Source organism: Sciurus carolinensis, chromosome 8 (assembly GCF_902686445.1).
Source record: "Sciurus carolinensis chromosome 8, mSciCar1.2, whole genome shotgun sequence".
NCBI lineage: Eukaryota > Metazoa > Chordata > Mammalia > Rodentia > Sciuridae > Sciurus > Sciurus carolinensis.
In genome coordinates, this window is record NC_062220.1 from 50,296,512 (window position 1) to 50,311,456 (window position 14,945).

Genomic DNA, 14,945 nt, shown 5'->3' on the forward strand with positions numbered 1-14,945 from the left:
GCGATACCCCCTGATTCACTCTTCCTGCTAAGGATTGCTTTAGCTATTTTGGGTTTCTTATTCTTCCAGATGAATTTCATGATGCTTGCTCTATTTCTGTAAGGTACATCATTGGGATTTTAATTGGAATTGCATTTAATCTGTATAGCACTTTTGGTAGTATGGCCATTTTGACAATATTAGTTCTGCCTATCCAAGAACATGGGAGATCTTTCCATCTTCTGAGGTCTTCCTCAATTTCTTTCTTCAATGTTTTGTAGTTCTCATTGTAGAGATCTTTTACCTCTTGATTAGATTGATTCCCAAGTACTTTATTTATTTATTTATTTATTTATTTTGAAGCTATTGTAAATGGAGTTGTTTTCCTCATTTCCCTTTCAGATGTTTCATCGCTTGTGTACAAAAATGCTTTAGATTTATGAGTGTTGATTTTACAGCCTGCTATTTTGCTGAATTCATTGATGAGGTCTAGAAGTTTTCTGGAGGAGTTTTTTGGGTCCTCCTAAATATAGAATCATGTCATCAGCAAATAGTGACAGCTTGAGTTCCTCTTTTCCTATTCGTATCCCTTTAATTTCTTTAGTCTGTCTAATTGCTTTGGCTACAGATTCAAGGACAATGTTGAATAGAAGTAATGAAAGAGGACATCCCTGTCTTGTTCCCGTTTTAAAGGGAATGCTTTCAGTTTTCTCCATTAAGAATGATGTTGGCCAAGGGCTTAGCACAAATAGCCTTTACAATGTTCAGGCATGTTCCTACTATACCTATTTTTTCTAGTGTTTTGAGCATGAAGGGGTGTTGTATTTTGTCAAACGCTTTTTCTGCATCAATGGAAATAACATATGATTCTTATCCTTAAGTCTATTGACATGATGGATTATGTTTATTGATTTACGGATATTAAACCATCCTTGCATTCCTGGTATGAACCCCACTTGATTGTGGTGCACGATTTTCTTAATATGTTTTTGGATACGGTTTGCCAATATTTTGTTAAGGATCTTTGCATCTATATTCATCAAGGATATTGGTCTAAAATTTTCTTTCCTTGATGTGTCTTTGCCTGGTTTGGGTATGAGTGTGATATTAGCTTCATAGAATGAGTTTGGTAGGGTACCCTCCTTTTCTATTTCCTGGAATAATTTGAGAAGTATTGGAATGAGTTCTTTGAAGGGCTTGTAGAACTCGGCTGAGAATCTGTCTGATCCTGGACTTTTCTTGGATGGTAGGTTTTTAATGGCTTCTTCTATTTCATTGCTTGATATTGATCTGTTTAAATTGTGTATGTCCTCCTGGTTCAGCTTGGGAGGAGCATATGTCTCTAGAAATTGTCAATGTGTTTGGTAGTTTCTATTTTGTTGGAATACAGATTTCAAAGTAACTTCTCATTATGTTCTGTATCTCAGTGGTGTCTGTTGTGATATTTCCTTTTTAATCACGAATTTTAGTAATTTGAGTTTTCTCTCTCCTTCTCTTTGTTAGTGTGGCTAAGGGTTTGTCTATTTGTTACTTTCTCAAAGACCAACTTTTTGTTTTGTCAATTTTTTGAATTGTTTCTTTTGTTTCAATTTCATTGATTTCAGCTCTGATTTTAATTATTTTCTGTCTTCTACTACTTTTGCTGTATTCGTTCTTCTTTTTCTAGGGCTTTGAGCTGTAATGTTAGGCATTTAGTTGTTGACTTTTCATTCTTTTCTGGAATGTGCCTCCATGCAATGAATTTTCCTCTAGTACTGCTTTCATAGTATCCCAGATATTTTGATATGTTGTATCATTGTTTCTCATTGACCTCTAAGAATATTTTTATCTCCTCCTTGATGTCTTTTGTTATCCATGTTTCATTCAATAGCATATTATTTAGTCTCCAGGTTTTGGAGTAATTTCTGTTTTTAATTTGGGTCATTGATTTCTAATTTCCTTCCATTATGCTCTGATAGAACACAAAGCAGTATTTCTATTTTTTTGCATTTCCTAAGGGCTGCTTTGTGGCATATCATATGGTCTATTTTTGAGAAGGTTCCATGTGCTGCTGAGAAGAAAGTGAATTTGCTTGTTGATGGATGGAATATTCTATATGTCTATTGATTCTAGGTTATTGATTGTGTTATTGAGTTCTATGGTTTCTTTGTTTGGTTTTTGATTGGAAGATTTATCTAGTTGTGACAGCAGTGTGTTGAGTCACCCAGAATTATTGTGTTGTGGTCTATTTGATTCCTGAAATTGAGAAGGATTGTTTGATGTACAGGGATGCACCATTGTTTGGGGCATAAATATTTACTATTGTTATGTGTTTCTGATTTATGCTTACCCTAAGCACTATGAAATGTCCTTCTTTATCCCTTCTGACTAACTTTGGCTTTAAGTTCACTTTATGTGATATAAGGATGGAAACCCCCGCTCTTTTACTGGGTCCATGTGCATGCTAGGTTTTTTCCCATCCTTTCACCTTTAGTCTGTGGATGTCTTTTTCTATGAGATGAGTCTCTTGTAGGCAGCATACTGTTGGGTCTTTCTTTTAATCCATTCTGCCAGTCTATGTCTTTTGATTGATGAGTTTAGGCCATTAACATTCAGGGTTATTACTGAGATACGATTTGTATTCACAGTCATTTGGGCTTATTTTTGGTTTTTAACTTGGCTTGGTTTCTCCTTTGAATGGGTTTTTCTCTAAGGTAGTTCCTCCCTTTGCTGACCTACATTGTTGTTTTTCATTTCCTCCTCATGGAATAGTTTGTTGAGAACATTCTGTTGTGAAGGCTTTCTATTTGTAAATTCTTTTAACTTTTGTTTATCACGGAAGGATTTTATTTCATCTTCAAATCTGAAGATTAGTTTTGCTGGGTATAGGATTCTTGGTTGGCAACCATGTTCTTTCAGAGCTTGAAATATGTTGTTCCAGGCCCTTCTAACTTTTAGAGTCTGGGTTGAGAAGTCTGCTGCTATCCGTATTGGTTTCCCCCTATATGTAATCTGATTCTTTTCTCTCATGGCCTTCAAAATCCCATCTTTATTTTGAATATTAGGCATTTTCATTATAAGTGCCTTGGTGTGGATCTGTTGGTGATTTTGTGCATTTGGTGTTCTGTAAGCCTCTTGTATTTGATTTTCCATTTCATTCTTCAGGTTTGGGAAATTTTCTGATATATTTCATTGAATAGGTTCTTCATTCCTTTTGTTTATATCTCTGTGCCTTCCTCAATCCCAATAATTCTTAAATTTGGTCTTTTCATGATGTCCCATAGTTCTTGGAGATTCTGTTCATGATTTCTTACCATCTTCTCTGTTTGGGCAACTTTATTTTCAAGATTAAATATTTTGTCTTCATTGTCTGAGGTTCTGCCTTCCAAGTGGTCTAGTCTTTTGGTGATGCTTTCCATTGAGTTTTTTATTTGGTTTATTGTTTCCTTCATTTCAAGGATTTCCATTTGTTTTTTTTTTTGACAATCTCTCTCTTTGTTGAAATGAACTTTTGCTTCCTGCAGTTGCTCTTTCAACTGCCTTATTGGTATTATCATTCATTGTCTGCATTTGCTCACTTATCTCATCCTTTGCTTTGTGAATCATCTTAGTCATGTATAATATGAAGTCCTTTTCTGACATTTCTTCTACCATACTGTCATTGGATTCTATTAATATAGATCTAGATTTTTTTGGATCATTTTCTTCCCTTGTTTTTTCAAGTTCATGTATCTTCCTCTCTAGCAGTGCAGATCTGGGGTATTGCAGATTCCCCCCTATAGGCTTATAGTGGCCCTATAGGTTTCCAAAACCTTTTCTTTAAGGGGAGATCAATATTAGCAGTGCCCAATGCAGACACTATGCAATCCTAGACCAAATAACCCCTATGAGGACATTAAAAATATTGTCATAATAAACAGAATGCATTCAAATATTATCTTCAGTATAACAAACAGATTTGCAATAAGGTCTGCAGTTTCTAATGGAGGACAAAGAGGATGCAGTGGATGTAGGATGTAGCTGTTAATGGGATAAGAAAAGAATATACAGAAGTTCTAGATAATAGAAAGGGTGAAAGTATAATAAAAGAAATTGGATGTTGGCATGCAAAAAGGGAGAAACAGACTCTGAGGGAACAGGTATACAAAAGGAAAAGAGAACAAGAAAAGTAAAGAAATAACAACTTAAAATTGTTCAATACAGAGAAAAAAGAAAATCTACACTATAACAGTCATATAGTATTCAAACCTCCCAGTCTTCAGTAGCCTGATGCATGAGAAGTACCTGACAATGAGCTTCAGGTCTCCAACAGGCATCTCAGGATGGGATTTGCCCCACCTAAAGATCAGAGTTACAGCTTCCAGGATTATCCAGGATGGCCTCTCTGGCTTCCAAATGTGTTAGCAAATGGGGCGCTGTAGCTGGAGGTATGGACGTGGTCGGCTGGAGGTCCTGGAGGTGGGGTGCGGTTGGGTCAGGCAGGGGTCCTGGAGGTCAGTTGTGTTTGGTGTGGTTGCAGGATCCTGGAGGATGGGTGCAATCAGTCAGTCTGGGGTCCCGGTGATAGGGCACAAGCAGTTGGTCTGGGGTTCCTGGCGGCAGGGAGCAGTCAGTCGATGTGAGGGCCCTGGAGGCAGGGAGTGATCAATTGGGCTGAGGGATCCTGGAGACGGGGCTTAGTCAGTCTGGCCAGGGGTCCTACGGGACCTGACTGTTGTCTCAAAATGGTGGCAGCCACATGTAATCAAACCTGTAGTTACTGTCACAGTGAATTTCCAGGCAATAGCAGGCAGCTGGTGCTCCATTTGCTGGTGGTTGGCGATCAGTTTGCTGACTGTCCTCGGACGATTGGGAGGTGAACCTCGGGCGGTGGGTGATGGATAGGTGTAAGGCAGGTGATGGACAGGCAAGGGGCAGGCAAATGGCAGATGATAGGTGCCTGCAGTGAGCAAGCTGCACTCAAAAAGGGCAATGATATGCTGGTAGACTGCAGGTGATCACAGTAGACAAATGAAGTAAATAGCAGGGGATCTATAAGCAGCAAAAACTGCCTCACCAAGAAACAGATATCCTCTGCTTGAAACCAGGGTTATGGAGTGACAAGGAACGCAGCCTCCCTCTAGTCCGCCATCTTGGATCTCCCTCTGTATTTTTATTTACAGACAGGGTCTCACTGAGTTGCTTAGTGCCTCGCCATTGCTGAGGCTGGCTTTGAACTCGAGATCCTTCTGTCTCAGCCTCTGGAGTCACTGAGATTACAGGCATGCGATTCCTGGCCCAGCCATTTTATCTATTAACATCACAAATATCCATAAATGCCAATCTTCTATTCAATGCATACCTTAATTTTCCTTTTAATTGAATAGTATCAGGTACCCTTAGAACCTTACCAAGGAAGGAACCTTTTTTTAAAAAAACATTCATTTTACTCAAGGCTCTAACTTCTAAAACAAAGTACTTAGTCTTTTCTGTATCATTTCTACAAGCTTATAAAACTTCTTTCATTCTAAAAAGTAACAGTATTTGATCATCTGGTCAAAATTTTTATATCCTTATTAAAATTATTATTATTTTCCTTTTTTTGAGATGTTTACCCAGAATACCTACTTATCAATTTGAAGGCTAGTTGTAGTATTATATGACTATTATCATAAAAGATAAAATATATACTTGTTTATTTTTGGTATCAAAATTTTGTATGTACACAACCACCAAGTTATGGAACTAACTCAGCTGTCCAATAAAAGATTAATGGATTAAGAAAGTGTGATAGATATATACAATAGGGTTTTACTCAGTCATAAAGAAGAATGAAATTATGGGCATTTGCCCTAAATGAATGGAAGTGGAAAACAGCATGTTAAGTGAAATAAGCCCAACTCTGAAAATCAAGGGTTGAATGTTTTCTCTCATATGGAGAAACTAGAGCAAAGTAAGGGGAAACAAGGTGTGCATGAGGGAACCAGATACCAGAAGAACAGAGGGAAGATTAGTGTAGTAGAAGAAGGAGCTTGAGAGGGAGAGAGGAGGGATAGGAAAGAGAAGGAAATGCAGGATGAATTTGACAAAATTACACTATGTACATGTATAAATATACCACAGTGAGTTCTACCTTTATGCATAGCTATAAAGCAAAATTAAAAATAAATAAATAAATAGAAGGAAGATCAGTAGAAAAAGGGGAATAGGGTGAGGGAGGAGGGGAAGGAAAGAGGAGGCACCAAGGACTGAAATGGAGCAATTAAATTTCAAACATGTATGATTATGTTGAAATGAACCTATTATACATAACTATAATGCACTACTAAAAGCATAAAAAATCACAGCAAGATATTACTACATACCTATTAGAATGACTAAAATGAAACACTAGCAATACTAAGTGTTACTGCAGATATGGAGCAAGTGAAATTCTCATAAACTTCAGGTAGAGATCTAAAATGGTACAATCTAGAAAGAGAAAATAGTTATACAGTTTTTTAAATAGACATTAATCATTAGACCTTGCCCTCGTACCACCAGGTAGTTATGCAAAAGAAATAGAATCTTATGTCTATCAAAAAACTGTAAATGAGGGCTGTGGTTGTGGCTCAGTGGTGAAGTGCTTGCCTAGCATGTGGGGGGTCCTGGGTTCCATCCTCAGCAACACATAAAATTAAATAAAATAAAGGTATTGTGTCTATCTACAACTAAAAAAAAATTAAGAAAAAGCTGTACATGAATGTCCATCACATCTTTATTTGTGACAGCCCTAAACTGAAAACAATCCAATGTTCATGAGCAGGAATGTGAATAAAATATGTTGTGGTATCCATATACTAAAAAGCAATGAGTTATTGATACATGCAACAACTTGGAGGAATTTCAAAATAATTATACTACATAAAAGAAACCAGATCAAAATTTCTAACAAATGCAAACTCTAATGACAGAGAGAAGACTTGGTTACTGTCTAGAGGCAGAAAGGTGGGGAGGGAGGAATTACAAAAGGGCATGCAGAAAGTTTTAGGGACAATGAATATGTCCAGTATTTTAATTTTGATAATTTCATTGGTGTGTACATATACCTAAATATATCAAATTTTACATTTTAAATATGAACAGTTAATTGATGCTAATTCTAATGAAATGAAGATGCTAAGATAGAAAAAATTTAGTGTGTACAATGTTTTTTATCATTATTGAGAGTACCTATTTATTAATTTTAGTAATATCACTACCAAAAGAAACCAAAGATTTAACTATTTTCATGATTTTACAAAATATAATTTAAAAAAAATTCTTGTGACATGACAATTCTTTGCTTTTTAGTGAACTGAAATGATCATTTTCTTACTGTCAACTTACTTTCTCTTATTTTATATTTTTATATTTCAAATACCAGGTCTTTCTGACACTTATAAAATAATATTTTGTTCTTTATTTCTTTTGTATATAAAGTGGTTCTACTAAAAAACACTGATTCTCTCATATATTATGGTTAGGAATATATTGCCTCCTATGGAGGGTGATTTGATTCCATAAGTCAAAATTAAAATGCTCTTGTTCTTTGACTTAATTTCAACTCCTATGCATTTATTCTATAATCTTTCATATATAAAATGTATGAACATGAAATATTTGTTGCAGCCTACATCTAATAGTATAAGATCGAAACTATCTAAATGCTTATCATTAAGAAACTCTTTAATTGTGGTATACTCCCACAGTAGATCACTATGCAGACAACAGCTTGAATGATGTCCTTTATATATACTAATTTATAACAATCTTTGAGTGAAAAGTCAAGAATAGAGCAAAGAATATGTTCAAACTAAATCTTCCTATGAAAAGTGGGGGGGATATTTTATGTGTATATGATGGCAAATGCATAGATTGTCTTTGGGAGAATCTTCAGGAAACTGGGTAGTGTTTCCTCCAAAGTGGGGAACTGGGTAATTGAGGAAAGGTGGAGAGATTTCTTTTATATGATTTTGTATCTTTTTTATCAAGTATATGTATACACATAATTTTAAAAACTAAAAGAAATAGGGCTGGGGATAGCTCAGTTGGCAGAACACTTGCCTCGCATGCACAAGGCCCTGGGTTCAATCCCCAATACTATACACACACACACACACACACAAAATATCCTAAAAGAAATATAGGCTCATGATGTACAGCATACTGTTATTATTTATTATTCATTTTCTCCCACCCACTCTATCACTTGAAGAGGACTGAAGTTCTTTTGTTAGTTGACAAAGAACAGACATTTCTATCATTACAGTTAGCCTGCACAATCATTGCCAAGTAATCAGAGAAAACCGAGACCTTTCAACTTTAACATTTTAAAAGTGTTTGGCTTTGCAAATACCTCAATGTAGTTGGGTCCCTCCAACCTAAAGAGAAGTAGTGACTTGATGGTTGCAACAGCAGAAGAGAATCCCCTTTGGGGGTTGGAATTGCTTATTGTTCAAACTGGGTAACTGCTACATTGCATCAATGTACTAGGATACAGAGTCTCAGAATGATTATCTAGTGTAATACTGTAATTACATCTCTTAAGATGGTTGAGTGTGTACCATATAAAATACGTAATGTATTTATAAAATGTGAACTATATATGTAAAACATATTTAGTGATTAATGGCAAACAGTTTGAAAACTTATTTAAAAGTTAACAATGAAGTAGTATGTTCATTGGAAAAGAAGGTTCAAACTTTAAAACAGAAAAAAGAATTATCTTTTTTAAAATATATTTTAGTTGTCAATGGACCTTTATTTTATTTATTTATTTATATACTGTCCTGAGACTCAAACCCAGGACCTCACACATGCCAGGCAAGTGCTCTACTACTGAGTCACAACCCAGCCCCAAATTAAAAGATCTTATGTTTTGTAAAATGCTATCTTGATTATAGGTGAGGATTCTCAAATCCTGTATTTTTAGCCATTCCATTTATTTCCAATGAAAACAAGATAACTAAATAAGATCAAAAGAAATCTTAAACAGACTAGAAAAAGTTCACATTCTCATATTCATTCTTCAACACAGGCACAAATGCATGTAGATCAGAGTCAGTCTGTGATGTTTTCCTTTTCCTATCTCCAGGAATTCATATCTGTTTTTCTTTTACAGATAGCTACAGATACTTACACAACTCTATAGTCATACAAACAAACTTAACACTTAATCCCTTGGAAGGATTGTTATAATACATACCCGCAGGAGAATGATGTCTTTGTTTTCTCGATCATACAATATATGGTCTGACAGATTTTAAGCTCCAAGTATCTATTTTTAGACATGATGGATCTTTATCCTTATCTTTTAATAAAAGACAAAGTATTTGTTGAGCTGATACTTGCTTTCACAATAGCACTCTAGGCTAGAAAGCAAGAGGCTTTGTCAGTTTAGAAAGTTTGGTGAGATGAATAATTTAGTCTGTAGGAGTAATGTATCTAGGGAAGAAATTTAAGCAGGGATTTAGATAATGCAGGCAATTAATTAAATGATCTTAGGATTCTTGATTCACAATGGCTTATTTAAATATGTACTAAAATTACATACAGATCACAATCCTGAGTTTTGCAATACTACAAAAAAAAAACAACGAAAAGCTTATGTTATTATGTTGTTATTAAATACTGAAGAAAAGCTTTCAACAAAGAATATAGACTTTCAAAAATACTTTTATTAATTAGCTACATATATGATATTGGGGACCATTCTGATGTATTCATAAATGCATAGAATACAATTTGCTCCATTTCAATCCCTAGTACTTTCACTTTCCCTCCCTCTCTCCTTCCCCTAGTTTCCCTTTCTCTACTCTGTTGGTCTTCCTTCTAGTTATTTATTGTTTTTTTAAATTGTTGTTTTATAGACATACATAAAGGTGGAATTCACTATGGTTTATTAATATATGTACATAGCATAACTGGGTCAATTTCATCTGACAGCTTCTCCCTTGTCCAATCCATCCTCCCTCCCCCTCAATTTCCTTCCTCTATACCACTTATTATTCTTATATATTAAAGAATATAGATTTTTATGGGAAATTTGAAGAGTGTTTATTAGTACTTTTACAGACTCTAAAGGTTGTTCTTCATTTTCATGCCCCAAATTCCACTCTTGAAAATATGTAGCTTTATTTTCCTTGGTTTAAATACACACTGATAATAGTCTTACACTTCAGCATGATTACAATCATGGGATGGAAGAGATTTGTAAAAAGGGATCAAAGGAGAGATGATTCTGGAATTGACTAGGTGCAATTAAAAGAGGGAGAAAATAGAGGATTAAAGATAAGGTATCTCAGAGAGAGATTATTAAGTTATCACTAATAGAGGAATATGTAGTGAAATAAACAGATTTATCAGGCAGCTTGACATAAGACATAACTGAAGAGATATCAGGACAGATTTTCTATCCATAAAGGTTGCTAAGTGATCCTGTTTACACAGGAGAACTTTGTTAAAATGAGATGAGCAGAGTGGATAAGAGACAGAAAGAAGTGGGAGAACATTAGAGTAAACACCTGCTGTTTTGCTTGCTCAGCAACTGTTAACCCTTTTACCCTTCCCATTCCTTTGGGGCAAGGGCTTAATCATGATGAATAACAACAACCTGTAATTACTGGAACTGGGAGTCTAGGCCACAGTGGGATTAAGTCCTGAGTATTGAGCTGCTGAGCTGCTAGTCTAAGAATCCTTGAATTCTCTCTGGACAGGAACAGAATTGGGTACAGAATCCAGGGCTGAGACTTAACCAGGAGATGAAAATTAAGCAACTTCTGTTTCAAGGGTGTAGCTGTTCTCAGTTCTGGCTATACAACAGAGTCATCTGTTGGGGATTTAGAAAACAAAAACAAAAACCTGAACTAAAACTAAAAGCAGACCAATGCCAGGGCCTCATGTTAAACCAATTAGATCAGAATCCCTGGGGTTAGAGAAATGGGCTGGGCTTCAGCATTTTAAAAAAGCTCCCTTGGTGATGCTAATATGCATTTAGGATTAACTTCTGCAGGATATGAGGTGCACAGAGGTGAAAAAGTCAAGCATCCAACTCATGGGTGAAAGTTAAGAGGGAAGTTCTTAAAGGCAGCTCTGGAATAGGCAACATTTCATGTTTGGTTGGTGTGGCTAGTGCCAAAGTAGAATTTGGAGGACATGAGTTGCCTAGTAGATATTATAATTAGTAATGTAGAAAGGAAGTTAGAGGGAAGTTACCCAAAGCTTCCTATTCCTTGTTAGTTGGATGCTGTGGAGCAGCCCTATATTCTCTCCTTTGGTTATTTGGCAAGAATGCTTGCCTTCTCTCTCTAGCACCTAGCAAGGATAGTAGTTACTTAAAATTATCTGTATCTACTTTTTTTTTTTTTTTTTTTTTGGCATTGATTTGAACCTTTAGGATAGGGAGAAGAATGAATCCTTTAGGATAGGAACAATCTTCTTGATAAATACTTCTACCACTAAGGTACAAAGAGAGCAAAACTCCCACTCAATTTAATCTCAGAATTTTAGAGCTAGAAGGAACTTTTAGACTGTAACTCCACTAGACTTGTAAAAGAATTAAGAGTGGCGAGGCGAGGTCATAATTAACTATGCCAACTGCCGTAATATCACCCCATACAGATGGGGACGAAAGATCGATATCCACCTAGTAGTTGATGAAAATGGCTTTTGGGTCATTTATGCCACTGAACAGAACAATGGAATGATAGTTATTAACCATCTGAATCCATACACTCTTTGATTTGAAGCAATGTGGAAGACTGCATATGACAAATGTGTTGCATCAAATGCTTTTATGATATGTAGAATCCTTTACATGGTCAGGTCAGTTTATCAAGACGATGAAAATTAAACAGGCAAAAATGCAATCAATTATATTTATAAAACCCAATTAAACTGAGGATAATATGTAGATGTTCCCTTCCCCAATCAATATATTTCTGCAGTGGATTCCACTTCAAGAGATAACCAACTCTATGTGTGGAACAATAATTTTATTTTATGATACTCTCTGGAGTTAAGTCCACCTGATCCTGCCTAAGAGAGATTCTGTGAAACATCAGATCGGAGAGCAGGAGAATGGCCTCAGACACAAAGGGGAATGATGGTTGGACAATTGTGTCACAAGTGAACAAGAGGAACTGCCTTGCCTGTCTGCATGGTTTCCACTGGAAACATGGAACTCTAAGGGTCCCTATCTTAGCAACTGTACTTCTCACTGGGTAAATTAGCTGACTTGGAAGTTGAGAAGCAGAGAAAATTCTGCTAGTCTTGTCAATGAACTGGCTAAATATACCAAAGGACCTGTGTTTTCAGGGGATATGAGTTCTTCAGTGAGATTGATGGAGCAATTGGTGGACATCATTGATACACAGCTGAAAGAATTGAAACTTAGAGAAAAGGATTCAGCTGGATGGAGTTATAACAAGGCAATTTTTGACACAGGGACAATTTTCTGAGACCTGAAGTTTTGGAATCATGGAAACACATGAACTCTTCTGAACAAGCAAATACTGACATTGGAAGAAGGAGCTTTTGTATAACTGACAATCTTTTAGAACCAAAAAAGGTCTCAGTGCCCACAGAAAATATTGTTTTGGAAGTTGCAGTACTCAGTAAAGAAGGCCAGGTCCTGGACTTTAGGTTTCCTCTGGGAATCAAGGGAGCAGACAGATCAGTCCAACTCTGCAAACATTGTCAAACAGAATAGCAGGTATAGGCTTTGCAAAGTTTGTGTTAATCATTTACGGGAGTCTGAGACTGTTCCATAGTACAGAGAGTGCAACCATAAAACTAGGTGCTGACTTTATTGGTCTTAATAACACCATCACAGTGATTTCTCACAGTCATTTCAGTTTCAATCAATAACAAGTTCAGCTGAGTATACCTGTCTGATCTTATGCTTTTTAACCTACCACACATTGATCCTGATAATTATTTCAATATAAACTGCTTCTTCTAGAACTACTCAGAACTATGATGGGATATTGGTCTACTCATGAAAGTTGGCTGACACTAATAAAACTCATATAACATGTGCATGAAGCCACCTGACCAATTTGTCATTCTCATGGCCCACCAGGAAACTGGATGTAAAGATGGAGTCCATGAATGTCTTCTCACAGTCATCACCAGGGTGGAAATTGTCATTTCTCTTGTATGCCTGGCTATCTGCATCTTCACCTTCTGCTTTTCTATGGTCTACAGACTGGCCATAATACCATTCACAAGGACCTTTGTATCAATCTTTTCATTGCTGAATTAATTTTTCTAATAGGCACTGATAAGACAAAACATACGATTACATACCTACTATTTGTAGGACTTCTACATTTTCTCTTTTTGGTGGCTTTTGCTTGGATGTGTCTAGAAGGTGTACAACTCTATTCAATAATAGCTGAAGTTTTTGAAAGAAATATTACTATGTTGCTGGTTACTTGTTTCCTGCCACATGGTTGGAGTTTCATCTGTTATTGACTACAAGAGTCATGGAACAGAAAAAGTTTACTGGATTGATGTTGACAACCATTTTATATGGAGTTTCACTGGAACTACTGCCTTCAAAATTCTGCTACATATTATCCCCCTGGTGACCACATTGTGAAAAATGGTGAAGCACTCAAACCCTTTGAAACCAGATTCTAGCAGGTTGGAAAATGTTGTCTTGGGTACTTGATGCTTTACAAGGTCTTCTTGGCCTCAGATGGTCATATGAGTGCTTTTTATTAATGAGGAAGCTGTTTGATAGCATATATCTTCACCACCTTTAATGCTTTCCAGGGAGAATTCATTTTTATCTTTCACTGTGCTCTCCAGAAGAAAGTATGAAAAAAAAAACCATGGCAAATACTTCTGTACTCATATCTCTGTGACAGTTTCCCAACTGGGAGCCCCTACAGTTCTGTGAAGGCATCAACCAACACAACAAGTATCCAATATTCCTCTGGCACAAAGAGTTGTATAAGGATATGGAATGACACTGTGAAAAAAAAAATCTGATTCCTCAAAACTAGGAATGGTCACCATATGACCCAGCTATCCCACTCCTCAGTATATATCCGAAAGATTTAAAATCAGCACGCCACATCACTGCTTACAACAGCACAACTCACAAGAGCCAAACTATCGAACAACCTAGGTGCCTTTCAATAGATGAATGAACAAAGAACATGTGGTATATATACAAAATAGAGTATTACTCAGTCATAAAGATGAATGACATTATGGCATTTGCCAGTAAATGGATGGAACTGGAGACTATCATGAAATGAGCCAGTCCCCAAGGGTCAAAGTTTGAATCTTTTCTCTGAATGTTTCTTTTCCTTATTTATATTTTTAATGCAAAATAATGGAGTGGGAATAAGTAAACAAAGATAGGGAGGAAAAAAAGGGAGAGGGAATTTTATCAAAATAGAGGAAAGATCAGTAGAATAGATGAAGGAGACTGAGGAAGAGGAAGAAGAAATAGGAAAAGGGAAGGACAGTGGAGTGAATCTGACTGAACTTCCATATGTGCATGCATGGATGTGGCACAGTGGATCCTGGCATGGGGTGTATCCATAGGATGCTAATTTAAGAAAAAGTAAACTGTTAAGTGTATTGAAGAAGAATTTGTGGAGTGGTTGTAGGGGGCAGGGGAGAAGTGCTGGGGACTGAATTAGAGAGGTTATGTTCCATGCTTTTGTGATTGTACATAATTTAAAAGAATTTTAAAAAGAAAACAGTCTGAATCTTCTTTTTAAATATGAGGTGTCCCCCAGAAGTTCATGTGTGAAACAATGCAAGAAAGTTTAGAGGTTGAGTGGTGACTGTAGGCACCGTAGGGTGTGGCTGGAGGAGGTGGGTCACTGAGGGTGTTGCCTTTGAGGTATATATTTTGTGAGCTGAGCGTAGTCTTTCTCTGCTTCCTGGTGCCATGTCCCCAACTGCTTTTCTCTGCCACACACTTCTGCCATGGTGATCTACCATGATGTTCTGCCTCATGTCAG

The 14,945-nt window shown here is 36.4% G+C and overlaps 1 pseudogene; it reads left to right on the forward strand.

Moving 5' to 3' along the window:
* Nucleotides 1-10,944: 10,944 nt before the first annotated feature.
* LOC124991307 (adhesion G protein-coupled receptor L2-like) lies at nt 10,945-13,956 on the forward strand (annotated as a pseudogene).
* The last annotated feature ends 989 nt before the right edge of the window (nt 13,957-14,945 follow it).